The sequence below is a fragment of the Agelaius phoeniceus genome, chromosome 2, assembly GCF_051311805.1.
Source record: "Agelaius phoeniceus isolate bAgePho1 chromosome 2, bAgePho1.hap1, whole genome shotgun sequence".
Lineage (NCBI taxonomy): Eukaryota > Metazoa > Chordata > Aves > Passeriformes > Icteridae > Agelaius > Agelaius phoeniceus.
The window spans coordinates 106,527,391-106,553,597 of NC_135266.1; the positions used below are offsets into that span (position 1 = coordinate 106,527,391).

The window sequence follows — 26,207 nt, forward strand, 5'->3', positions numbered from 1 at the left end:
TTTCATTAAACTGGCATTTTACTGAATGTGGACCCATTAAGAAAGAAAATTACACCTCCAAACCCCCAAATTTTACATGTGCCCATGGAGGCCAATTTCTTTGCTCTCTGAACCTCAGTTCTGGCATTGAATTAAAAATTATTTCAACTAAATTGCTTTTCGAGGGCTAAATTTCAGATACTCTCTCCTTTTCTTTCATTATTTTGCCTGATGGGTTAAATGGCCACAAAAACTAACTAAAATAAAAAAAAGTCAAGCTTTCCAGGAGGGCCAAACCAAGTTTTTTCTCTGTGTAGTCTTAACTACTGATCAAGAACTTCTGTGAGTGTTTCACAAATCAACTGGTGGTTTCTCCCAGCCCTGCATAAACAAGATTCCCATGACCCATCACCATGGGATCATCTCTTTGCAGGACAGTTAAAAACTACCCACAACCCCCCATCCAGAGAGCAAGACACACCACCTAACAAATACCACTGGTTAGATCTTGGCTGGACATTGCTTATGGAGGTGAAGATAAAAATAGGTGGCACAATGTGTTATGAGACAATTCTGCACAAAGCCCCCAATTCACATGGATAGGTTTGCCTTTTCAAAGGCTTACATATGACTACAGCCATTATTTATTAGTATTTATACCTTGTACAATAATAACTGGAAGTTTTATTGATGACCAGAATATGATTTAACTCCTAAAATGCTGGCAGATTCAAAATATGTTCAAAAAAATGCAATGCATCTATGGGAGATCTTTCATGAAATGAATTTCCAGAACTTGTGGGCTGGTATAAGCACTACTTACTAGCTTCAAAAAGGCCATAACTAGGACAGACCTCACAATAGTCACAAAATTAGTTAGCTGTTATGATTTAAGTTCCTATTTCCTTAAATAATTGATAGCTGGTATTACTGATTATGCAGGAGAGAGGATTTCACCATAATTTCAAGGATAAAAATAGAGTTTACCAACATAATTGCCCTGGGTTTGTTTTAATTGAATTTTTTGGTAAGGAAGAACCAGACTAAAATCCCTACAGAATGTAATAGGATAGAGTTTACATGCATGTTTATTTTCTGATGGATTGAATTAATGACTAGCATGTGCAAAGGGCTCCTTAAATCTTCACACAAAGAGCAAGCTTCACTTCCATAGTGCAAGCTTCCATGACAATGAAAGCAGAGAACATGGATTCTCTCATTCCAGCATTCTAAGGGAGTTCATGGGATCCTTCCACTCTAGCTGTCAGAAGCAAAGAGGAAACAGCAGCCTGTGAGAAGGCAGTGAAACAGTAGGAAAATGTTAGGGCTGGGTGAGTGAAGCCATGGAGGAAAACTGTACATTATGAGAACGATTTGGCATCTTGAAATAAAAATCTCTCTGAAGATACAGACTCCACATTAATTCCTTCCACTTAATCCTCACAGGCTCTCTGTCACCTCATTTTCTCCATGTAAGAATTTAGCGTTCTGTAAATTTATGGCAAAAGTTGTATTGACTGATTTTTTAGGCATTCATGGCATCATTTTCAGTTCTGTGTAGTTTAAACCAGTCTACGTGTATATACAGAGAGCACTATTAGAAATAGACATGGCTTGAGCATTATTTCAAACCTACATAAAAAAATTTCTTCTTTCTTCCCATTCACCTTCCTTATCCTTGCCAGCCATCTTCTTTTTCCTCCCTCCTCTTTTCACAAGTTTATCCACTTCACTTCCCTAGCTTTTGTCAGCCTTTCCTCTCTATCCCTCTGTCCTCCCTCCCTCCCTCCCTCCTGTCTTTTATTCATTCTTACTCTTCTGTTTGGCCTTTCAAATTTGTTTTTGGCTAAAATCTCTTAACAGTATTTGAGTAAATACAAGCTGAATGGATACCACAGGCACTAACCACTTCTAGTGTGCTACAGGAAAGAATACTTTGCTTTTTCACTGCTGCTGCTTAGAACAATGTGCTCAGGTTATACTCACTTCATATATATATAGTTTCAGTTAATAGAAAGCAATTTTATATTGATAGCAGAAACTTCAAAGGAATGTTTGAGCAGAGAAGATATAAACCCAATCTAAGAGGATGAAGAAGAAAGAAAGAAAGAAAGAAAGAAAGAAAGAAAGAAAGAAAGAAAGAAAGAAAGAAAGAAAGAAAGAAAGAAAGAAAGAAAGAGAAAGAAAAAGAGTCTATCCTTATAACAGTTCACACTGAATATTTATAACAGTGTACATGAAGCAGGAGATTATAATTTTAAGAGCTCAGACATACAAGGAGTGGGGAAAAGAATTTTTATTCCACATATGGTGGAGGCTAAATGTCCTAATGAATTCAGCTCCAGTTCATCAGTTAAATTAAGGAACAGTCCTAGTATATCCTGATACAAGCCAGATTTTCCTCCAAGCCTCTCTTCTCCTTGTCTTCCCCTTCTTCCTTGGCTGGCCTCTGGATCCCAGAACAAATAGAAGAAGGAGAAGAAAGCAAAGGAGAGGGACAAGCATGGAAGTGTCACTGTTGGCTTATCCAGAGGTTCCCAGAAAAGGCTTTTTCTGAGCACAAAGTTAGGATAACTCAGACCTTAACTTATGAAAGCAATATTTAAAATAATTAAAAAAATGTCCTGTTACATGTGTGTTTGAGAGAATGGGGAAGAAAACACTTTAGCTCCAATTAATCTGTTATCAGTTATAGGAATATTATGCCTATGAATGCTGAATCCATCCAGGGGATAACTTCTCCACTGAAATCAAGCCTTATTGGGGAACAAAAAAGATACACCCACACCTCTGTTAACACATAAATAGAAGAAAGGTTGATGAATAAAAATAGGTGAGACCAAAAGTTAAGAGATACAAAGGAATTTAATTTAACTAATGGATTTGAAAACATAGGACATGTTTATCATTTCTAACCTTCTTTGTACTGTACAGCAACAGCAGGATGAACTGCTCTTGATGATAATGATGATGATGATGATAATGTCAGTTTGTGTTAGCCCAGGTCCTGCACTATCAAAGCATTTTATCTATACATCTTTTTTCATTATTAGAGGAGTTGTTGTAAAGAATGTAATTTTTATGTTAATGTTCTTACCCATTCCCTCTCCATCAAAATTCCTTTTCTTTAAGCTATACTTAGGAGAATTTGGCAGATTTTCCTCTTCACGTAGATAGGGAAAAGGTCCCTTTCCCTCTTAAGTATCTTAAAATGATACTTAGGCCTTGTTAGATAGAGAGGGGGAAGTACAGAATGATGACAAAGGATAACAATTATGAAGATAAAAATAGAATCTTTGCTCATTTAAAGCTAATCCAAAAGTGTAAACCATAAGCAGATTCGAATCTGCATTGAAAACAATTGTTCCTCTGCCCATCTGTTTGTCTCTTCCAAACACATGCTTATTCAAGTCATGAATACTTCAGCAAAATAGCTTTATTTACTTCACTTCATCCAGTGTGGTCTCTCCCACACCCATGGACTATTTCCTGATATAGTTTCTTTTGGAGGAACATTCCATAAAAGCCAGCCTGACATGTTGTCTCTTGGTGGTGATGCAAACCCAAATGCTGCTGCTCTTGAGCATGCACGCTTTAATATTAATCTTATTATCACCATCTATGATTTATTCTTGGCAGAACCAGAAGGCCTCCCTGCCCACTCCAGGGTAAACAGCCAAAATTTCTGTCTGATTTAATACTGAAATAAGGCTAGTTCCAGAGAAACCGATGATTCCTCTATTACCATTTGAAAGAGGTCAGGGGTAGGGGGAGAAAATATACCATTTTTCCTCAATGTTCCCCTTTACATCACCCTTGCACGTTCAAAAGAGCAGAACAGCCAGTGACCCCCTGTGAACTGACTCTGAAAGTGTTTCACAAAGATGTTTGCAAGAGATGCTCAAACACCAGCTGCTAATTTTCCTCTCATGGTTTGCATTTTGCTCAATGTCATCAGTAAGGGGTAAACACCAAAGGCTGCTTGTGATGCAACGCCTCTCACAACGCAAAATGTATTATTCAAGAAAGTACAAATTACAATAGCTTTAAGTACATAATGCAACTTATGCTGACTTCATTTGACCTGGGAAAACTCCTGTCTTTATTCTCTCTCCATGCACTTTTTTCCCCTTAAAACATACTAGATGGCATGGAGGTTTTTATGAGAGATTTGCGGCTGTGGAGAGCAATATTTTCATTCAAATCACATGAAAGTTGTAAGATCATAGTGATTGGCAGCCTAAAAAGAAATGAATTTGTTGTGTTGAATCGGCCTCTAGTACAAAACTATCTCCTGGGTCACCTGCTTGTTTCTCCCATTAGAAAATTACTACAAAAAGCAGCACTGATCACAATTCTTACAGTAAAGATCAGAAGAAGAATGACCTTGAAAATTAAATTATTTTCACATTCCTACAGTCTGTGTAGTCACCTAGATAAAGGCAGAAACAAAGTAGAAGCACCAAAACATGTCTGTATTTACTTGTTTTACACGGAAAAATAGCATTATCACATCTCTGTAATTAAATCCCTTATTAAAAGATAGCTTAGCTCTGTAGGCATGAGGTAACAGTTCAGAAAGAGGTTCATAAAGCCCTGTGGCAAGACCTGGGCTCAGCAGACTGAAGCAGAGCATTCCAGTTCTCTGAGAGCAGCAATGGTCAGGGCATGGTAGCAGAGCACCACAGAGGTGAGTGAAGCACCAAAACAGTGTGTGCCACTTTATCAGTCCTGACAGATATTCCATGGAAACCTGCTCAGCTCATCTGGTGCTTTTCACAAGCATTACAGAAAACCACCAGTTTTGCCTCTTGTAAATCATGTTATTTTTTTAAGAAAAAATTTTCCCACTGTTTTCCAAAAATAAAATAAAAAGACTGCTGGTGCTTGTGTCCTCTTTGTCAATTACCCAGCTAAAATTCTATTTTAGACAATTCAATGCTACTTCAAGTTAAATCTCATAGGTCTTTGAACAATGGAGTTAAATTTTTCCAGGCACAACAGCAAGCCTTTCACTTTGTAACCCTTGGAGTCCTATTTCCCTTTTTTGTAGTTCTACCACAAGGGAAGCACATAATTGTCCCTAAAATTGCACACATACTTTTCATCACTTCCAAATGGTTCCCTTCTACTTGAAAATGGGAATTCTTTTTATATTGGGCCCAAAAAGACAACCTACATGTTGCAATAAAAAAGTCCACTCTTCCTGTGTATTGCCATTCCTTGGGATTTTCCAGTTCTTCCAATATGAAATTTTTGCTCTCCTGTATATAGCTAACACCATTTAACATCATGAATGGTTGTCACTGTCATGGTGCCTATATGTGAAAAATATTAATGAAATAGTGAAAGAAAAGCCTCAGGTGTGATCCTAAGGGAACTTCATTTGTAAGCTTCATCAGCTCCAAGACCAAAACTTTTGAAAATGTGTTATTGATCTCAAATTTCTGCTTATTATCTTCATCTTCTTAAACAAAGCAAATTTTCTGCATAGCACCATTTCAAATTCATTACAAAAGTCCCCACAGACTAAAATCTAATATTTTCCTTGCCTATGAAATCTGTTACTTAAAATCCTAATTTAATGAAAATATCATGTTATCTGATGTGATCATACTTTAATAAACACATGCAGTGCTATATCCTATTTTTTTTATTTGCTATTGTATTTCAGTTACTGTTTCAAGAAATAATCATATTGATGGAAATTACTGGAGCAGATTAAGGATTTGATGGGTGAACTTGAACAAAGTAACATCAAATCTTTTGGCTTCTTGTCCTAAACAAGGGAGAATAGATGAGAAGAGTTTCATGAAGAGGGATAGTAGAAACCCCAGACCTTTAAAAGCTAGGTCATGGCAAGTCTATTGTTGGTTCTTCCACACATTGCACATTTTTCTAGCCCAAGTAGTATTACTGGGTAGCACAGTCAAATTAGGAATGCAGTAGTGACACTTAGGAAAAGAGAGATAGATTGTTAAAATACTATACATTCAGCCTTAAAATTAATGTTGTTATTATTGGAATTGTTTATCAGGTGAGATGTTGCTGAAACATCCAAAAATTTGCCTGCTTTCACTTAAGATCATTAACTTTTAGCACCCATGAACTATAAAAGCAAACTTCAGGAGAATTCCCATCATTCTGAGGCAAAGTGGAAAGAGAAGCCCTTCATGTATTACAAGAAAACAATTCCTCTTGCTATTTTTCTTCACTATTAAAGGAAAGCAAATGTAATTGTAGCTATCACTTCAAAGAAAACAAATCTCCACCAGAGAGAATACTGCCAAAACACTGCTCACTATCATATTAGTAAATCCTTGCAGATCTTCAAAGGTGCAAAGACATGGTCTTTAAACAATTAAGGTCATTTATGAACTTTGACAGTGGCAAATCTTTATGTATTGCTAGAGAGATGTTTACAGGAGCAAACTTCAAATTCATTTGGACCACACTCTACATGTCAATTTTTGCTTTCTATTGCTTTTGGTTAAAGTGAATAATGACATCAAGGCTAAGGTTTTAAAAACAAGATTATCATATCAAATAACATTATTATATTTCTCAGACTTTATTAAAAGATGTTTGAGAAGTGATAATAGCAACAAAGTTGGGTTTCTGCAGTAGGAAAAGATATATAAGTTTTAGGAGTTTTTTAGAACTTAATGAAAAGGAAGAAAAAATTAGTAAAATGCATCCGTTTTTCAAAAAAATATTTTTTAATGGTAATGGTTTCTAGGATTCCTGCAATTTAGCTATACCCACAAGATGATTTAACTTAAAATATCATTATTTTTCTTTTTATCCACTAAGAAATTCCATTAACCTTGAGCTTGCAATGTCAAAACAATGATGGTGAAATCTGCAGTTTGCACTTCCAAAAACATTTAGTAAAAATATGGCTGAAAGCAATCTGCAGAAAGCGTAGGGGGAGCTAATGGAAAATAATATGACAGATCAACACAAGGACTTTAGAAAGAGACCACTTGTCTGCCAACATCATTGTCACAGTTGCCTCTTTTTCCAATAAATTCTAAAAAATAAAAAGTAAGTGCTAAACTTCAGTCAGAAGGATTCCATACTTTAAAATTAGGCCATAAATATGATTTAATATAGGATCACCTTACCTTTTTAATACAAATGTTTTAAACCTTATTTTATGCTCCACATGAATTATACATCTGCAGTTCATATCATTTATAAATGATGTGGCCTTTAAGGAATTTGACAATGGGCTGATCTAAGATCAAGGGGAAGTTCTCCAGAATGCTTTTAGGAATAAACATCAATCTGACAGTATAATTTTTTAGGCATTTTGAAGTGAAGTATCAATTTTATCAGATAATTATCTGCTGGAGGTCAGTGTATGTCAGTTCCCAATCATTTTCTATTAGAGATATAATGCAGAGAAGGTATACATGTACTGGAACAGATTTTCCCTGCATATTTATAACTAAGTAGTCCTTCAGGCTGCAGGAAGATAACACAGGTAAAACAAAGATATTTAACCTGCTCTCCTGAGCCAGACAAGATTCATAGCATGAACAAAAGCTGAGGTCTCTTGTCATGGTACTGTCCCAACAGGGATAAATTAGCAGAAAAATGATTAATTTAGTCATGGCCAATATGACTAATGATTGTATTTTTCAGTATAAATATACAAATGACTGTATTTTTCAGCATGAATATATAAAAGATAAATATCCCAGAAATCACAGAAAAACATTGGTGAGGCTTGTTTGAATTTACTTTGTCTTAACTGTGCCTTTTAATTCTTCTAGGGCACTACTTTCCTTTAAATGAATTTTATTCCAGATCTTTATATTGTTCCTTATTTAGAATTAAATTTGGTCTGTTTCACCATAAAGACCTGGAGCTGCAGTCTCCCCATAATTCATGAATATAAACAAAAGCTGAAAAATTGTAAAGTGGAATATTATGTTATGCAATTATTTCAGAGAGAGGTCCCCAGGAGGAAATTTCAAATTCATTTGAACCAGACTCCATATGTCAGTTATTAATTTTCTATTCCTATAGGTAAAATTTTCATAACAATACTAAAATCCTCACAACTACTAAAAAATTAGTGTGTCTTTCAAGGGGATGGAAATTCAGACTTCCCAGGATCTGGCAATGAAGTCCTGGGATATGGTCTGTAAACCTCTTTCCGAGGCCACCCGACACTGAGTGCTATCACCTTGCGATAAAGAAAATACCCGGCAAAATTTTAAATACAAGGGTTTTTTTTTTAACTTGCAAAGCAGAACAGGAGGACGGATTCTGCACCTGTTGCAATCTCAGTGAGTCACCATGGGGCTTTGGACATCCCCACTGCTCTTGGTGGGGGTGTTCCCCTTCTCTGTGTGGCTTGGAAGCCTTCGTGGAATCTTTCAGAGTCCTTTCAGACCCTGAGGAGTGATGGAGTGTGAGAGCACAGCCATAAATGAGGCAATAAATGCCCTCACTCTATCACCATATTGCTCTACAAGAACAAGGATCTAGGGGATTCAGCTGGGAATCTGGCAAGTTCTAGGAAGGTCTTCCAGCAGTGAGTGTGCCCAAATGGAAATACCCACCAACTGCAGCCCCACAGGGCTCATTATCAGATAAAAAAAGCTACAAATTAGCTTGCAGAACAAAAACCCCACTGGTTTAGAGGCTTCTCTCTATGTAATTCTTAGGGGATTCACATTTTTCTGAGAAATGTTCTCACTGCATAACTTGTGTATTTAACACTGCGAGGGAAGTATAGACCAAAGTATAGACCAAAGTATAGACCAAAACCAGTGTTTTAAAAAAAAAAAGCAAAACATCAAACCTCATGTAAATTTTAGTTGCTGGGCTCTTTCTCTGTCTTTCATATTTGTCTTGAATAAAAAAATTGCCTAAAATTGTCCAATAGTGGCATTAGAGTCTGTCATCTGCAACTACAATACTGATTGGGTTTCATAGATGAAGAAAAAGACTTCCCTGCCCTTCATGCCAGACAGGCTGCTACTGCCTCCTCCCACAACAGGGAAGCAAATGCACATCAAACACAGGCTTTTGGAGCTTTGCACGGCACCACTGAGAGAGATTCTGTAGCCCTAGGTGCAGACAACACCAGATCAGGTCTTTTCTGGCTACGTCATGTTTGGCAATTCCAGTATGGCCCATCATGAAAGTAATTTAGACCCACAGCAAGCAGGTGTAATGCACAGGACATGGCCCTTCCACTGCAGGCTGGCTTCACCATGCCACTATGGTGGCAGAGCTGCCAACACATGGAGAATCCTGCCTTAGCCTTCCCCAAACCCTTAATCCTCACAGACTGAAGACACAACAGCAGAAAAAAGCACATTGCTTTGCCTCAAAACCACGGAGAAATAGCCCAATGCGTAACAAACAATATTTTCTCCTTCTGCCTTCTGTTTTTTCCTCCTTTTCCTTCTGTTTTTTTTTCCCTGCAGGGTTCTCACTATTCATCTCAGAGAGCTTAAAATTCACTGGGAACCCATGAATGAACAAGCCCTTGTGTTACTGTTGTAGATGAGATGCTGCCCCTATTTCACAGGTGGAAAAATAAGCGCACAAAGAGAGCAAATGACTTTCCCAGTTGCAGAGCACGCATACCTGTGGCAGAGCTGGGATGGTTCATGGACTATCCCTCTGCTTGAACCACCATCCTATGCCCTATCCAGGCCTCATTCTGTTCTCATGAATGGTGAAAACCAGACAGAAGTCCCTGAGAACAGACGTGCCTAAAAAAATACTTCGGCACTGATTAAAAATGGCCTTGAAGCTTTAAAAAGGCAGTCCATGGCTCTGGAGACATGTAATGGGTTTTTAAGCTCCATTTTTAGTTTCTGTGGTTATGCAGCAAGATTTTAAGCAGTCGACCAGCCCAGTGCATCTGGCTGTTCCTGCTGGTGATGATAGCAGTGGCCTCTGTTTATTCATGCTGTGCTCATCAACAAAATTCTGCAGCTGACGTGCAGCAAGCCTGGGGTTTGTTCCACTTGGGCTTTGAGCTACAGCATTTGAAGATGAGCAGCTCCTTTCAAGATATTTGCAAACCTTGTCAGAGTCTGATTGCAGCATGACACTGACATTAGAATGATTATCACTTGTCTGAGGAGGCACTGTTTCCATGAACACACTGGATTTTCTCCTGCTATCTGCTGAGCTAGATATCAGCAAGCAGTACTGGGGCAGCAGTGCTGCAGCAAAGCCCCAGCTACACTGCTGAAACAGAAAAGGATTCATTTTTTCTGTAAATGCTAAGAATTTGCCACAAGATTCAAAGGGCAGTGTACCTCAGATTAAAAAAAATACCAAACAAACAACCAAACTGAAAAACACCCCAGCCTGACTACATCAACTTTATCAACTTCCTCAACTTCAACTCTGACTTATTCAGTATATTTGAGCAGGTTCAGAAAATCTATTTCATCTAAATAGTATATTCATTATACATTAGTGTAGCAGGTGGAAAAGAAATAAAGAAGAAGAATAATATATTGAAAATGACTTAACAATACTTTTCTTCATTATTTTAGTTTTCTTTCTTCACTTTTCACTGTTTCAGACCCCAACACCTAACTTTTTATATAACGGAAATATATAAAATAAAACAATATATAAAATAAAAAAAATCCCAGACTTTCATTCTGGAATGACTGGACTGGGATAAAGAGGCAGCATGTACATGCCATCTGTACAGAAAGTCACAGCACACTCAGAGAAAATGCCCAGTTTCACTCCATGATTCAGCTACTCTTTGGGAGCACTGAGCAACCCAAAGAGTTGCTGCATCTGAATGAAAATCAGGAAGGTTCAATCTCTGCTCCCCTGCCCAAGATCTTATAGACTACTGCTTACAATTGCTGGTATCTGGAGGAAAGCAAAGTCACTATAAATTATCAGAAAAAATAAGAACAATATGTATTCTATACATAGCCACAGTTCCTACTCACACTTCCCTGCACGTGCCTTAAATCCACATTGGGGTTGCTCTCGTTCAGACTCTTCATGTGAAGGCAGGAGACTGGAGGGGACCTGGACTTCCTCAATATCTGAACATATTTTGGCAGTTGTGTGGATTTTCTGCCAAGCACAGTGGAAAGGTTAAATGGTAAATGAGGCAAAGTCCTGTAGGCATCTGACAGGAGCCTCTGGAAGAAAACTGCTCTCCTGCACCTGAGCAGCTGAGCTAACAGAGACAGCATTATTTTCACCAGAGCATGTTGCCACAACCCTCTGTTTATTTTAGCATTGTAAAATTTTCCAGTAAATCCTCTGGGGATATGCTCTGCATGTAACTTTCATTAACTTCAGGGAAACTATGAGTTGGGACAGGGGGGAAAAAAATCCTTACAGAAAAAATTCGGTATCTTCTTGCTTGATTGCAAGCATTTGTCCATGTTGTTAGTCCTAAAAACTGAAAAGTAATTCAGAAATAAAACAAATAGTCAGCAGAATGAGCAGAAACTATATAAACTGGTGGTGACTTTCTCAATTAATGCTTTTAAGAGACATTTTGGTCTATTGTGCTGCCTGCTTGCTAATGATACAAATAATAAAGGCAGAAAAGAATCTGATGAGAAGAAAATGATGAGAAGAAAAAAAACCATTGAGAAACAAAAGAAAAAAGGAAAAGTCATTACTTCTATCCTTATTCAAACACTATTCTGAAAGAAACATCGATTAGAGGAAAGGAAAAGTCTGAGAGCATGTGACATCACACACAGGAAGAAGCACAAAAATACTTTAAAATACTTTCAGAGAGTCTTGACAGACCCCAGGGTGTGTGTCCTCTGCTTAAGCCTCCTGAAATCCACAGGTATCAGAAGGGAATTTGCAAGGTGGTTTGTACTCATTTAAGACTATTTGGGAACTGGATCTAGCTGGTGCACATTAGATTAAACAAAACACCAGTGCTGTTTACTAAACCTTTTAATTAATCCATAAAATGGGCTTTTATTTCTGCTCCTGGATATAACTAACAGCTGGGATGTCACAAGCACAGTCTCTACCTGCTATAGATATATTTATTTCCTAAGCTTCTCTACCTCTTCAAGTGGCTTTCACAATTGTCATTTTAATAGCTTTACACTTCCAAAATAATAAGCTTATGCCACTAACCTCTAGTGCCTTTGTTCCTGGTTGCCTTATTTTCCTAAGCAAAACAAACTAAATGCCTAAAAAAGCTGAACTTTCTTTAAAAAAAATTATTAATTTTATTTTTATTTATTCATTTATTCATTCTTGCTGATGGAGCTTGGAGTAAATTGTAACTCACCATTGACTTATTTCTGTGACCTGATGGTTTTCCAAGACAATCCAGCAACAGCTAGGACATGGAATGAAATGTATTCAAGTCACATGCTTACTTTTGCAGGTTGTCTTTTCACATTATTCTCTTTCCACCTTTTCTACATTTTTTGCAGTGTCAGGCTCTACTTAATTTTCAGCATCTTGTGCAAACAGCCCTGAACAGTCTTTCATGCTCCTGCTTCTAAGAAAGACCTCTGAATGAAGAGGAAACAGAAAATATTTATTAATTCATCTTTCCCACCCCCAAGATGCCCCTTCACTCTTTCCAAGGTGTCTCTGTCCCACAGAATAGAAGGAACCAACCAAAGGTCTGTTAAATTTGGAGATAAGAGCAGCATTTGCCTTTACCTGTTCTTCAGTAGAAACAGAACATTGCCCCTGAGGAATTTGTGCTGCATCATGATAAACAAAGAAATGATACCATTTTCTCAAATACAGTCAGTCGTAGAAATAAAGACAACATGATTTTTAAAATTAATATTTATTTTAATTGGGAAAATAACAGGAATATATATGACATGTTAACATCTAGAACATTTTAGGAATAAGGCAGCAAATTATACATAGAAATACCTTTCAAAATTTCCTTCAGTTTAAGTGTTAACCTATATGCAAATCCATTTTGCCCCACATCTACCCTCCTAACAAAAAACCACCATCAGGACAGTCTATATAAACTATTATCTGGCTTTCAAAATAGGAATTTAGAAAAAAATTGGTGCTAAAATATTTTTGTATTTTTCTTAAATTTCTTCAATCTCTCTCTTTTCTTAGCAGATTATTATAAAAAACTTTTTAAGAAAAGCACTCATAATAACAGTGTTCATAATTTTTCAGGTAATCCCAGAATCCTATTAGAGGATAACTGAAATAACTGTGAACATTTTATGCATACATTAAAACATATATTTACCAGATAAATATAACTATATTTAAACCAAACTGCTCCATGTAAAGTGTGAATACAAAAATGGCAATTTTCACATTAGGACAGGGAGTAGAAAGAGGTCAGAATATGCCCTAATAATTTTTGCAACTTAAAGATTGCTTCTGTCTGCAGCAGTCATTTGCAATAGCCACTATGAAAATATCCACTATTCTTTCTTCAGCCTAGTTAGTTGTATTTCAGTGTTCTCCAGCTTTAATGTCACAGTGAATTAATACAGGGCTGACAGCAACAGGAAAGATTTTAATGGCAACTGCCAAACATAAAACATAAAGGGAACAGATAGCAAGAACAAGAAGCAGATACAGACCTGGTGCTGGTGTTTCAGCTGCACAAACCTCCCCATAAAGTCCACACCCTTCTAGAGACAGATGTCTGAAATCAAAACTTTTGGCAAGCTGATCACCTTTGGCATTCTCTCGTTTGAGCACTTTTGGTTTGGCACTCAGCAAATTAACAAACCCTTCCTAAGCAGCCAAGTGTGCCAGCCCAACAAGAGGAGGCCCATCATCTTTGGGACCTGGCTGGAGAGGACCTGCAGCACCTGTACAGCTCCTCAGACCTGTTCTGCAGCTCGCCATCAGCTTTTGCTTGCACATTTCGGCTTATGCCTCAAAACTTGTGTGCTTTTACAGCCTCAAATATCAGGTACAAAGTACAAGGGCCTGCCTCTCCTACTTCTGTCAATTTTGCATGAATCATCCCATTGCTTGTCAGCAAAATCTTGTTGCCTTCACAATCCATTCCGTGGGGGGAAAAAAAAATCAAACACCAAAAAAACAAAGGAAAGAAAGATCTGTGAAGTCTTTCTTCTGATTTCAGTGAGCTTTGGGGGTTGGCCTCTTCTCCCAGAAAACCACAGACAGGACAAGAGGAAATTGCCTCAAGCTGCACCAGGGGAGGGTCAAGTTGGACATCAGGAGGAACTTCTTAATGGAAATGACTATTAAACTTTGGAATGGACTGCCCAGGGAGATGGTGAACATCTCCAGGGATGGTGACTCCAAGGAACACCTGGATGTGCCATGGTCTGATTGACCAGGTGGTGTTTGGACAAAGGTTGGACTCAATAATCTCAGAGATATTTTTCAAGCTAAGCAATTCTGTGATTCTATGAATCAGGTCCACAAATGCATGAAAGAAATAGACCCAGCACTTAAATTTTTGAAATTAAAAAATAACTAATTAAAAGAAATGAATGATATTGTGCAAAATAGAATGTAATAGAATGTAATTGTTCTGATACACGCAATGAAGACGCACAAATAAAAATACTAGAGGTGCAAATATAAAGACAGTTGCTCTCTCTGCACTACCATTCTCTGAGCTACCATTGTCTCTTGGTGTTAGCTGGAAGGATCAATGCAGATATTTCTAATTTGAGAGGCACAGCATGTTTCAAGATAGTTGTCAGTAGAAGATAATATATTTTTTATGTTGCTGTTACTTGGTTCCTTAGGTACCCATATATATTTATCTTCAGCTGGCTTAAAAAAACTAACAAAATAAGCAAAAATAAAAAGACCCAGAACATCTAAACCAACAAAAAACATGACCCAAAACCAAACAAGAAAACTCCCACTAAATTCAACGACTAAAACCCTTCAGACCTCTTAAAACAGCAACAACATCCATTAATATAAGTAACACTACCCTTAAAATCTCTCTCATAAATTGTTGAGCCAAATACCTATACCCCAAGTCCTCTGCAGGAGAATTTAAATCTAAGACATCAATTCAAACTTCAATTTTGTTTACACTGGGACTATGAAATAAATAAAAATTTGTGTTGAGATACACTTCAAGAAAAACAAAACAACCCTTTGCATCCACAAAATGCATGTCTGAAATCAAAATATGCTGCCAGAAGTAGTGGAAAAGGGAAATAAGAAATAAAGATGTTTGACTAAGAGATGGTTAGCATCTTCTTTAAAAATTAATAGAACAGTGATGTTGCAGCATAAAGCACCTCACAGTTTTATATCATGTTCCAAACCCAGCACTAGAATCTAGCTAGAGTTGCTCTCAGCAGCTGAAACCCCCACAAATAGTGTACTTTAGGCAACTGCATACGGAAACCATGTGCAGCAGTCAGGGATGCATAGACAAATCAGAGAGAGGAAGGGATCAGCATGCCACATTGCTGAAACCTTGGTAAGGAGCCCATGTAAATCTTAGAGCATAACAAATAGCTAAATTGGCAGAGCTTTACAATGAGCAGCAAATCATTATTGCTTTACTCAGCTTTTGTTTTTAAAACAACTTGCTGTATTCTTTTGGCATTCATGTGATGGTTACGCTCACATGCAGCAGGAAATTTGTTGCCCTTTAGTGTAAGAAAAGAGGGAAAAGTGTGGAAAAGGAGGAAAAAGAGGTCAGATGTCCCCAGATGAATCCCTGCTGTGCTTACATGCTCAGGACATCTCAATGGAAAAATATTCAGTAAGTTACATTGGTGAATTAAAGCCAGGTGAGGTTTGTAATGAGTCAGGATAATTATGGCAGAATTCCTGCAAGTGGAAGGCCTTGGTGGCTGCTGGCTCATGTGACACAGCAGCTGCCTCAGAACAAGCAGACTGCTGCTTTTTCTTTGACTTTCCACTGTTTTCCAAACTTTATTTCTATTAAGGGGTATCCCCAGGTAGTTTTCCTTTTTTTTTTACTATTAGTTTTAAATATGCTGCCCAGTGTAGTTTCATGGAGCTATTAATTGTCAAGAGGAAATCAGAAGAAAAACAATCAGCACAAAAAAATTCAAACCTGTGAGGGTTTTTATTTACATACAAGTTCTTGCCTGAATGAAAACCCAAACAATGCAGAGTCACCCCAAAGGACAGGTACATATTCATGTTACCTGCAAGGCAGCAACTCAGCAGCTGACAAAATCTAGACAGCACCCTACCAATAAACCATGTCAATATTCAAACCAAAAATGACAGCATCAACTGCTAGTCAAGACAAATATGAATGTGTTTCTAGTGTGCCTTCCCAATTCTCTCTGTCAGGTATAACTTGAGGACATGACTACTTTAAAGAACATTTTTAGAGCACTGTCAATTGTTTTACTGGTGCTATTTTCAGTCTCTCTTTATGTAAAAGCTCCTTCAACAAACAATCTGCGCACGACAGAGAAGACAAAAATGTATAGATAAAAATTACCTTTAATGATATATTAGAAACAGCCAATATCTCATGAACTGTGATAATTAAAGCAAAAACATACTCCATGACAGTTTCAATTTCTTGGCTTTTCCACAGCTTTATGGCAACTAAACAGGAGACTTAAACAAGTAGTAAGATGGTGCTTCAAATATGGTTTTTTTCAGAAGGGTGACAAACCTGACACACCACACTTTCCAAATGAACCAGTGACTCACCACCACACTCTCTTTTTGATACATCAGAGCTTTTCTTAGTACATATTCTCATCAGAGAACTTGATAACAAAATGGAGCCTTTTGAAATGTTTTGGTGCCCATTTGTTTTAACAGCAATGCTGTGAATCAAAACCAACCAAGGTGAAGTATAACACCACAAATACATTTAGCTCTCCCAAAGTTCAAAGCCTCTTGAAATCTTTGTACCTCCTAAAGATCATTTCTAGGAGATGCGGATCACAGAGAAAAAGCAACACAATTTTGGGAATTAAACTTTCAAAACACTCCAGACAGTGCAAACCAGGAATTAGTATAGATCATTGACAGAGTGGTTGCTTAAATTTTTGAATGGACACTGGATGTGCTGATTCTGCCCTTGTGTAAGATATCACTTGGACAATATTCTTGCTGCTTGATTTCTCCTTAAGAATTTCTAATCTCTTTGGCTTTCTGGAATGCATGTCCAAATACATGAAATCTATGTTAACTGAACTTCTTTATGTGTTCATATGTATTATTTTATGTGTGTAAATATGTAGGTAATGCTGGTTCCCTTTTATCAGAAAATCAAGCAACATGGGAAAAGGTATTGCTAATACAGTAAGATTATTCTTTACAGATGTTGAAGCAAAACAAGACAGTAAGTACTTACTTACTGTCAGAAGTGTTACAGGTAGACAGGACAGTCCAAGAATGAAAGTTCAAAATATCCCATGCATCATATCCTTTATTAATGAAGCAGCTTTAAAGATTAAATCCCTAGAGGACAACTTTAATATAAATTTAATTCTTATTTATTGTAAAATTTCTGAGGTGTGTAGTCTAGTTTTAGAATAAAACAAATTAAAAAAAAAAAGCTGAATTTGGGGTTAAGTTTGAAAAATTGCAGGGGGATCTTATTTGAGTTTTAGGGTTAAAAAGCAATCACTTAACAGAACAGGTAGAACAGGAGTTCTTACCCATTTATTTGTGAAAAAATGTATCCCACTTTTTACTTAAAGTTTTCAAAATGGAGAATTTTTCTTTCTATGTAATACGTAAAGAGTACATATTGTCTTTGCCATGTTCTCTCTCTTCCAAGAGACAAAACTACAAAAAAAACCTTTCCTAAATCAAATAAGTAAAAACTGATAATTATGTTACTGATGATGAACTGATAATAATGCTTGCATCTATAGATTTTGGATTAAAACATTTTTCTCTGATTCCCTGAAATAGATAAAAAAAGGACAAAACTCTTATGATACTCTTATTTCTAATTGTCAGTTTCTCAGAAATATCATGCAGAATTTTTCTACATTTTTACTAGATGTGGAATTACAAAACAAAATATGCAGAAATATATAATTTTTTCCACACCTAAAAAAATTCAGACTTACCCAAAATATAGAGATATGAGGTGATAACCAAATGACATATTCAGCTTTGTTTTATAAGACTATAGATAAGTCTAATCCATTTCTAAGTGACAGTAGTAGGTTAGCCTCTGATTTTATGCCCAGTAATTCAATGTCCAACTATCTTTTGGGAAAAATGTGCAGCAAGAGGAAATTGAAGAGATACAAAATGAGGCTCCTGGGAACTTGTTATCACTGGCAATCCCATGCCCGTGTGAGATTAGTGCAGGTGGAAAAATCAAGACCAACAACTGCCAGCTTTACACCGTTGGTGTGATTGTAACTATTCTTCTCAGGAGTGATAAAGAAAACTGAGGTTGGGTGATGGAGTTTCCCTCCAGCCCTGAAAATTGCAGTCATAATAGGTAAACAAGGGGTTCAGAGAAAGTAAAAGCAGAAATGACCAAAAGAATTGAAATGTGTAGTTTTCCTGCCCTGGGTTTGCTCTTAGAGCACTTTGCAAAGGACAGGGCTTTGTATTGGGCTCGAGGGAGGGAATTCCGAGGGAGCACTGAAAGCCATCACCAAGCAGAGTTAAATGACAGAGTTAAATGACTGATTACAGGAACTGAGCTGCAGGGGATGTGTGTGTGTGTGTGTGTGTGATTAAACCAAGGCCAAAATTTCTAACCTAACTTTTAGCTCCCTCTTCCCCTACAGACAGCCTACCTGCTGCAACTGCTCCAAAACCTTTAATTGCTTGCAGGTTCCCCAAGAAACTTCTGCTGCCAGCCTGGGAGCTATTAGCACCCCTACAATAGTTACATTCTAACATTGAAAAATGCCCTTTCCTTCCGTCCATCCCACTGCTCCAAGCTCCTCAACTGCATCACTGAACTGCTGATTCATGTCACAGATGGTGCTTTTAGCTAAAGGCTGCCTTTTACAACTCGGCAGAAAAATGCCTATACAGAGACGTTGCTCAGTACACCTAGAACAGGATGCACTATTTCAAATAAAAACACACTTTTAAAGCTAGAGTCAACAGTATTTAATCACTATGCAAATCTTGCCATATGTCCAGACATAAACCCAGACAGTTGTGTCCCTCCAGCCCTGTTGGTCATATGGTCAACCTGATTTCTGCCAAGTCTGTGGCAAGGGTGTGTTTTTTCAGGGCCCTGGAAGCTTTCCTCATTTCGGATTAGAGCCATAACTATTCAGGGATCCCAACAGTTTACAGAAGAACTGCCTATGCTCATGCCAGTTAGAAACCACTTCAGGCCAGGCACTCAAACAATTTTAGTATTTTGCTGCCTGACGTGGGTATTTGAAAATCCAATGGAATCTGTTTGTCTGAAAAATACAACCAAGTTTCTTTGCTTTTTGGCATAACACCAACTTACACATATGATAGACATACACCTGTATCTCTCATTTTGGAACCTTAATTTCTCTGTACTGCTTCAGAGGTTTCCCTTTTTTGTCCCCCGAATGGAAATTTCAAATGTGTAATAGAGTGGGAATAACCAAGAAGTAATTGTAAAACCAGTATTGCTTGTTATTTTTGAAAAAGCTTTTTTTTTCTTTCTGCCACTGCAGCTCTTTCTGCCAGCCTGCATTCCCAGTGATGACAGTGCAGTTTCTTTGCCTTCAGGGTCCCTTTTGTCATTTAGGTTCAGAATTCACTAGAAGATGTAGACAACCAGGCCTTTCATTGATCTCTGCTAGACAGCTGAGGTGGTGACTCAGGGTCTGTACCAAAATACTGCCTTAGCAATAAGCAATTAACCTGATTAACTGCCCAAATTATCTGCAGGTAATTCTGAGCTCCTAGCATATGCTCCATATACATCTGTGACTGTTAGCTGCTGCATCTCCATGCTGCATTCATATTTCTCTGTCTGGCAATAGCTATGCATGTAGACTGCTAGATGGATATTCACAGATAAAAGCAATGATGAACAAAACTGCCTCTCCCCCTGCTTTGGTATTCTGTGACATTCCCATCTCAGCAGACTGTGTCTGGCAGTCTCACAATGAGGCACTGCATGTGTCAGGGAGATGGATTATATCTGCAGTGTCTGAATTTCAACCCTGACTACACGAGCTCCTGCTTAACCTTACCTCAGGGATCTTGAATTTTGTGTCATTGAATTAGAACAGCAAATATATATATTTTTATGTGCCCTTATTATGGCACATTGCAAACATTTAGCAGTGTGAGATAACAAAATTAAAGAAAACCACTTTTAACCTTTTTACACATTTGGCAAGGAACATGTTTACTCTTTATTTTGAACTATAAAGCTCAAAATACTGCAATAACAGTGCAATAGTAATTTTTGGCGTGGTTTGCTTTAGGTGTGGGGAATTAAAAAAATTAAAATTATGAATTCCTTCTCAGGGTCTTTAGGAAGATCACACAGAAAACAGAAATAAATAGATTAGTATACTTAATTCTACTAACTGAGATGTGAGTACCAATGCTGAAAAAACCCATAATTAAATAAATTGATTAATCTTGTCTCCTTCTGTCTCATTAAAAACATTGGTGCTGCAGCTCATAGCTTAGCTGAAATTTATATATGGAATTTATTAAAAGAAACAATAAAATGTCTGAAAAATTTCAGTCTCCAATACCAGGATGAAGCAGAAAAAAAATCACACCAGTGGGAGCTGCACACTATTTTTTCCATGAAAAAATTTTCCATGAGCAGTTGCTAAACTTGGATCTTCATTGTTATAAATTGAGATCTGGGTAAAACCAGAAAAATACTAAACATGTGAGGTTCACACTTTGCAATTCTTTAAGGAAGTTGTATGGGAAACAACTTTGGCCATTTGAGGTTAATTTGGCCCTTTTAAGTTAAGACTGAAGATTTATATATATATTTTGGTAATATAAAGACTATAATATTATTGTTACCTATATACCTGACTATAATAATATTGTTACCTTGAGTAAAGCAGTGAATGCAGATGAATAGAAGAACTTAATTAAATCTGATAGCATCCACCTGCAGTTGGATATCTCCTACTGCTCACAGTATTGAGCATTGGACTGATTTCAGAATGAAAACATCCAGCTAAAATCCTTACAGGTAAGTTTGTTCTACCTCATTTTCTCCTTTGTAAAATCACAATTATCTTATTGGAGCAGCAGTTTTTAAAAGGTGCAATGTGACTTTTTCTGAGAGGTGGCTACAATGATGCTTTGGGAACATTTTCCACCCATCCTTAAACCCAGATGGGGTTTGGGGTTTAAAATACCATCTGGAAGAGTGTAAGGGCTCTGGTGACTACAATACAACTGAAAAGGTTGGAGTAACACAAGGGATTTTAGGACTGTTTAATTAATCTCAATACCTGCACTTTAAAGGCTAAGGTTTTAAAAAGAAGAAAAAATAACCCTGCAGTTCTACACCAGTTCTTCCCTTTCATAGTTCTGAGTCAGAGAAAAGAATATTGAAGAAAAATCTTACTAGTGCAATGGACTGGGAACACAGTGCTATACATGTATCTCTCTGCATGTTCATTTCATGCTAACCATATATAATTCCCTATATCAGAACAAGTAGTTAGGAAGAGAAACACCTGTACACGATTTATTATCAGACATGTAGTTCATAAAATACTTCAGTTTTTACACTTTAGCTTGGGTTGAAAAAAATGTTTATCCATCCTGAATCACCACATTTGAAAATCTAGAATCGAGGCAGTGCAATAAAGAAGCTCTCCTAAAGATCTGCACAAGGGACCTTGTGCTCTACTTTCTGTCTCATCTCAACTGAGGCAGAGCCCAGGAGTTTTCTCACACTCAGACAACACAGTGGTTTCATTGATCACCTTATTTTGCATTTCAGCATCAATAAAATATTTAGTTTTCAAATTGTCCTTGTTTCTGTAGCTGTTTCCTGCTCCCTTTCCTTCTTCCTGCTGGAGACCAAGCTCTAGCTACCTACAGACATATTGCACTACCCACAGCATTTCTCATGACTGCAGATTCTGCATATCTTGGAAAGCAATAGCCAGAATGACACATTCAAAAGTCTTCAGTGACCTTATTTTAGAGACAGGCTTGAACAGCAGAGACAACTTGATACATTTGAAGACCAGCGACAGACTCACACTGTCACTGAGATTATTTTTGGCTGCCCCCATCCTCTGAATGGTATGAAAAGCTGCTTCTACAAGTCATTCAAAGTCTGACTATATTGCCTCAGGGTATACATTGCATTAGTAGTTAATACAGTTACTTCTGTTATGTAAACACTGCTGATGTTCTGTAAATTCACTATGGATCCCAAAGGCATTTAATGCTGTCTGGTGCTTCTGGACCCAACAATATTGATAATGCCTTTGCAGTGATGTCTTTGGGAACTAGCAGCAATCTAGGAAACTGTACTGGGATTCCTGCTCACCTTGGGAAGTTCTGCACAAGCAATTTCTTAAGAGTTTTTCTTTCACTAGAAGGAAAAATTAGCTTATGAACGGCTGAGCACCAGCAGATCATATCCACACCATCAGGTGCAAATACAGAAGATTTTTGTATGCATAAAACCAAGTCATTCTCTCCTCCTTCTCTTCAATCAATAAAAATGCATTAGGTTACGTACAGACCTACTCCACAGTAACAATATGTCTGTAGAAGGCTGAAACTAGCCCAACCAGTCTAAAATAAGTAACAGAAATTCAGTGTAATTCTTCATTATTTGAGGGCAAAGATAAAGAAAAAAGTTGCACTCAAATTGCTAAAACTTAGTCTTGAAAATGGAATATTACCTCTATTATTTTATTATAGGACCTGATTTTATTCTTCCCTTCAAATTGATGCCAGGCATAGCACCTCAAGGTCTTCAATAAAAGCTTTTGTTTTTTTCATCTAGAATTTCTTCCTGAACTTTGTCACTTACATTAAGAAAAGTGCATTATAAACAATGTCTGACAGATGGTCTGGGTGTTTCTCTGCAGATTAAATTCTTCACAAAATCATTGTTTAGATTCAAAACACAGGACCAACTGAAAGCAGAAAATAACCAGTGAATTTCACCTATAGAAAATGGTATCTGTACTACATTGGTAAGACTTTAGAAGACTTCTAACCATCATAAGGATGTCTTAGTATTCCCCCCATCCCTGATTTCTCCCTTTGGAAAAGTCTGTCAGGTAGGATAATTCTCCCATAGGTCTAGCAGCATGGCTGGAAAAGTTAGCTGCTGGACTAGTGATATCAATAGATTTGCCCCCTGGGAATTAGGAAGAAAATTGCTTTCAAGATTCAAACTTTTCATCTTCCCTTTATATCTGAGCTAAAACCACACTACCATAATCTTTGGGATTTGTCAATCTGGCTTCTTAAGAAATAGAATGAAAGGGGAGAAAAAGCAGATTCTGATCTAACAAAAGATCAGAATTTGTAGAAACCAAATTTGCATTGACATACAACTCTTCAAAGTCATCTAAACCTCACAGGTTGGCAACGTGTGTCCAGAGGCTGCTGACTGAGCTATGTTGCCATCATCAGTCAAATAACAGGGAAATAGCAAGAATTAAAAGACAGAAATACTTAAAAACTGCATGAAAAGAAAGGGGTTACCAGTCGTAGGAGTCACATATTTGAACAGATGGTATGTGAACAGAGCAGGTCCACTTCTCCCCTTCCAAAAATGAACTCTCAAAGTAAAGCTTGCAGGATTTTATCCAGCAAGAACAAGGGAAAAAACACCCCTCTTTCTGTTCATAGGTTGCTTTATCTTACATTTCTATGAGCTCTGACTCCAAGTAAACCACAAGAACCTGACAGTGTGATCTATGTCTAACAACTCCTCATAACCTTAGAACAACCTTAAACAGATTGCTCAGCAACACAGAACTAGGGTTCAAACAACTGAATGCTCTCTGCATAGCAGGTGAAATTCAGTCTCTCTAGTTACCAGTTATTTTTGACCACAACCAAAAATATTTCTGACGTAGAGTAGTGGTATCTTAACAAGCTTCCTTTAAAAAAGATGTAAGAAATGACAAGTTGATGCTGAGCTACAATGCTCCTCCCATTAACTTAAAAGCAAACAACTAAGAATTAAGAAGGGATAGCAGAAAAAAAATTGACTTTCTAGATGTAGGAAATAGCTATAATACCATCTCTTCCATAAAACAAAGGAATATTCGGAGAAGGAAAATGGCACAGCAAGATGACAAAGTAGGAGGAACACCCAAAAGTCCTGCAAATGTGTTGACAAGTACACTTATTCACCTTTGTGTTATGAAGTTCTTGGGTTAGTAAACTTACTATCTTGGGAATAATAACTCTTAATCAAAAAACTTCACCATAGGAGGAAACGATTAACATGTATAACTCAAATGGGTTTGACTTTGCTCCTACAGGTCAAACCCTTTGGAAAAATTCTCATTGCTCCTATAGTTGAAGCTCCAGTAAAGTAGCTGAATAAGCATAAAACAGTTAGTGGAAGAAACAACTTTTTAAATCCTGCTATCTTCAGCTAAATCTGTAAAGAAATCCTTGGGTGTTTTATAAGAAGAACGTTTGGCTGCATAGCTCAGAATACAGACTTCAAAAAGCCTGAAGTATCTTTTAAGAGTTAGCATGAGTGCATACATAAAGAGGAAAACAAATGACAAAAAATAAAAATGAAACAAAAAAACCTTAAAAAAGACCAAAATAAAAATTGGGAGCTCCAGCTCCTTTAAATCTATTTCAAGAAGGTTTACAGACACAAAGTAAAAAATGAACCAGACTACTGTCATTGAAATTTTTCTAGCTCTTCACTGTGCTGAAGCAGGCTGGGCTTTGTCTCCCATTGAGTCTTTGAACTGCACTTGTTTCTCATGTTACTCCTTCCTCACTACACAAGCAAGATTCAAAGGTTTCCTTTGCCTATTCTTCTGGTTTTGCAAGGAATGTGATGCCATTCTGGTGCAGTATAACTCACGAGATGCTGAATGAGCATCTCATTTTGAGCCAACTTTTATCCTTAACAACAGTTCATTACTGTATTTTATTATTTTAATAAGAGATGGAAATAGCAGGAATGTTCAGCAATGTTGCAATAACATAGCTATATTGCTCATTCAAATGAAACTGCATTAGATACAAACTGTTCATTAAAATACCATTTGTGTGAGACTTAACCTTAGAGAGAGGGCAATTGAAAGCCAAAGCTGAGTTTTTTTCTTTCATTTGTGCCTGCACACTGCAACTGTCACACCCCATTGGTAAACAGACAGAGCAAATGATTTGCAAGAACTAGACAGATGGGTCAGCAAAGATTTAACCTCAATTTCTTTCCATCACTTTCTTAAATCTCAACAAGAACTGTTGTTCTATATAATTTTTAAAATTTTCTTAGTACCACAACTTGATAAAAACCATGAGCTCAGGAAAAGAGCCCAGCCACTCTGTGTAACAGATTGGGAGTTTTCCAAAGTCATGCATAAGACAGATGCCCATTTCCAGCAGAAGACTGCACATGTTTTATGAAAGGTGATTTATTTTTTCTAGTTTAGTAACAACTAAACAGATGTATGGAGAAAAAAATGGCACACAAAGAATCTCACACACAAATAGACTCAGAAAAACTCAGACTTGACAACTCATTTTACAGACGGAGAGGGAAGGTATAGCTCTTTTCTCTTTCCACATGAATATGTCTCAGCATCATTCAAATCAGCCTCATGAAGGCCTTTCTCTAGTTTTTTATGTGAAACAAAGGGCTAAAACTGTCTTGAATGGCTGTATGAGAGTTTGGCAAGAATAACATCCATAGCAGTTTTGCTTGTTCAACTGCCAATAATACACTGAGCAACATAAAGATCATAGGAATGGCTCGAGTTGGAAGGCACCTCAAAGCTCATTGAGTTGCAACACACATCTCCTACTAAACCAGGTTTCTCAAGGTCCCACCCAATGCAGCCTTGAACATTTTCAAGGATGAGGCGTTCAGAACTTCTCTGGGTGGCCTGTTCCAGTGTCTCATTACCTGCTGAGCAAAAACCACTTTCCTAATATCTAATCTATAACTCTCCTCTTTTAATTTAATACCATTCCGCCTCTTCTCCTATCATTATCTGCCTGTGCAAAAAGTCACTCTCCCTATCTTTTGGAAGTCCCTCCTAGGTTCTGGAAGGCCACAGTGAGGTCTCCCCAGAGCTTTGCCTCTCTTCTCTTCCTCTGAATGACCCCTGTTCCCTCAACCTGTCTTTGCAGAAGAGGAGCTCCAGCACTTTGAGCAT

At 37.4% G+C, this 26,207-nt stretch overlaps 1 long non-coding RNA gene across 1 annotated transcript in view; it reads right to left on the reverse strand.

Annotated features, from left to right (window-relative positions):
• LOC143693407 (uncharacterized) overlaps positions 1-20,928 on the reverse strand; it is a 38,249-nt gene extending 17,321 nt beyond the window's left edge. Inside the window, exon 1 of the long non-coding RNA XR_013181056.1 lies at positions 13,551-20,928. This is a non-coding gene — a long non-coding RNA (uncharacterized LOC143693407). The remainder of the gene's footprint in view (positions 1-13,550) is intronic.
• Positions 20,929-26,207: the final 5,279 nt, after the last annotated feature.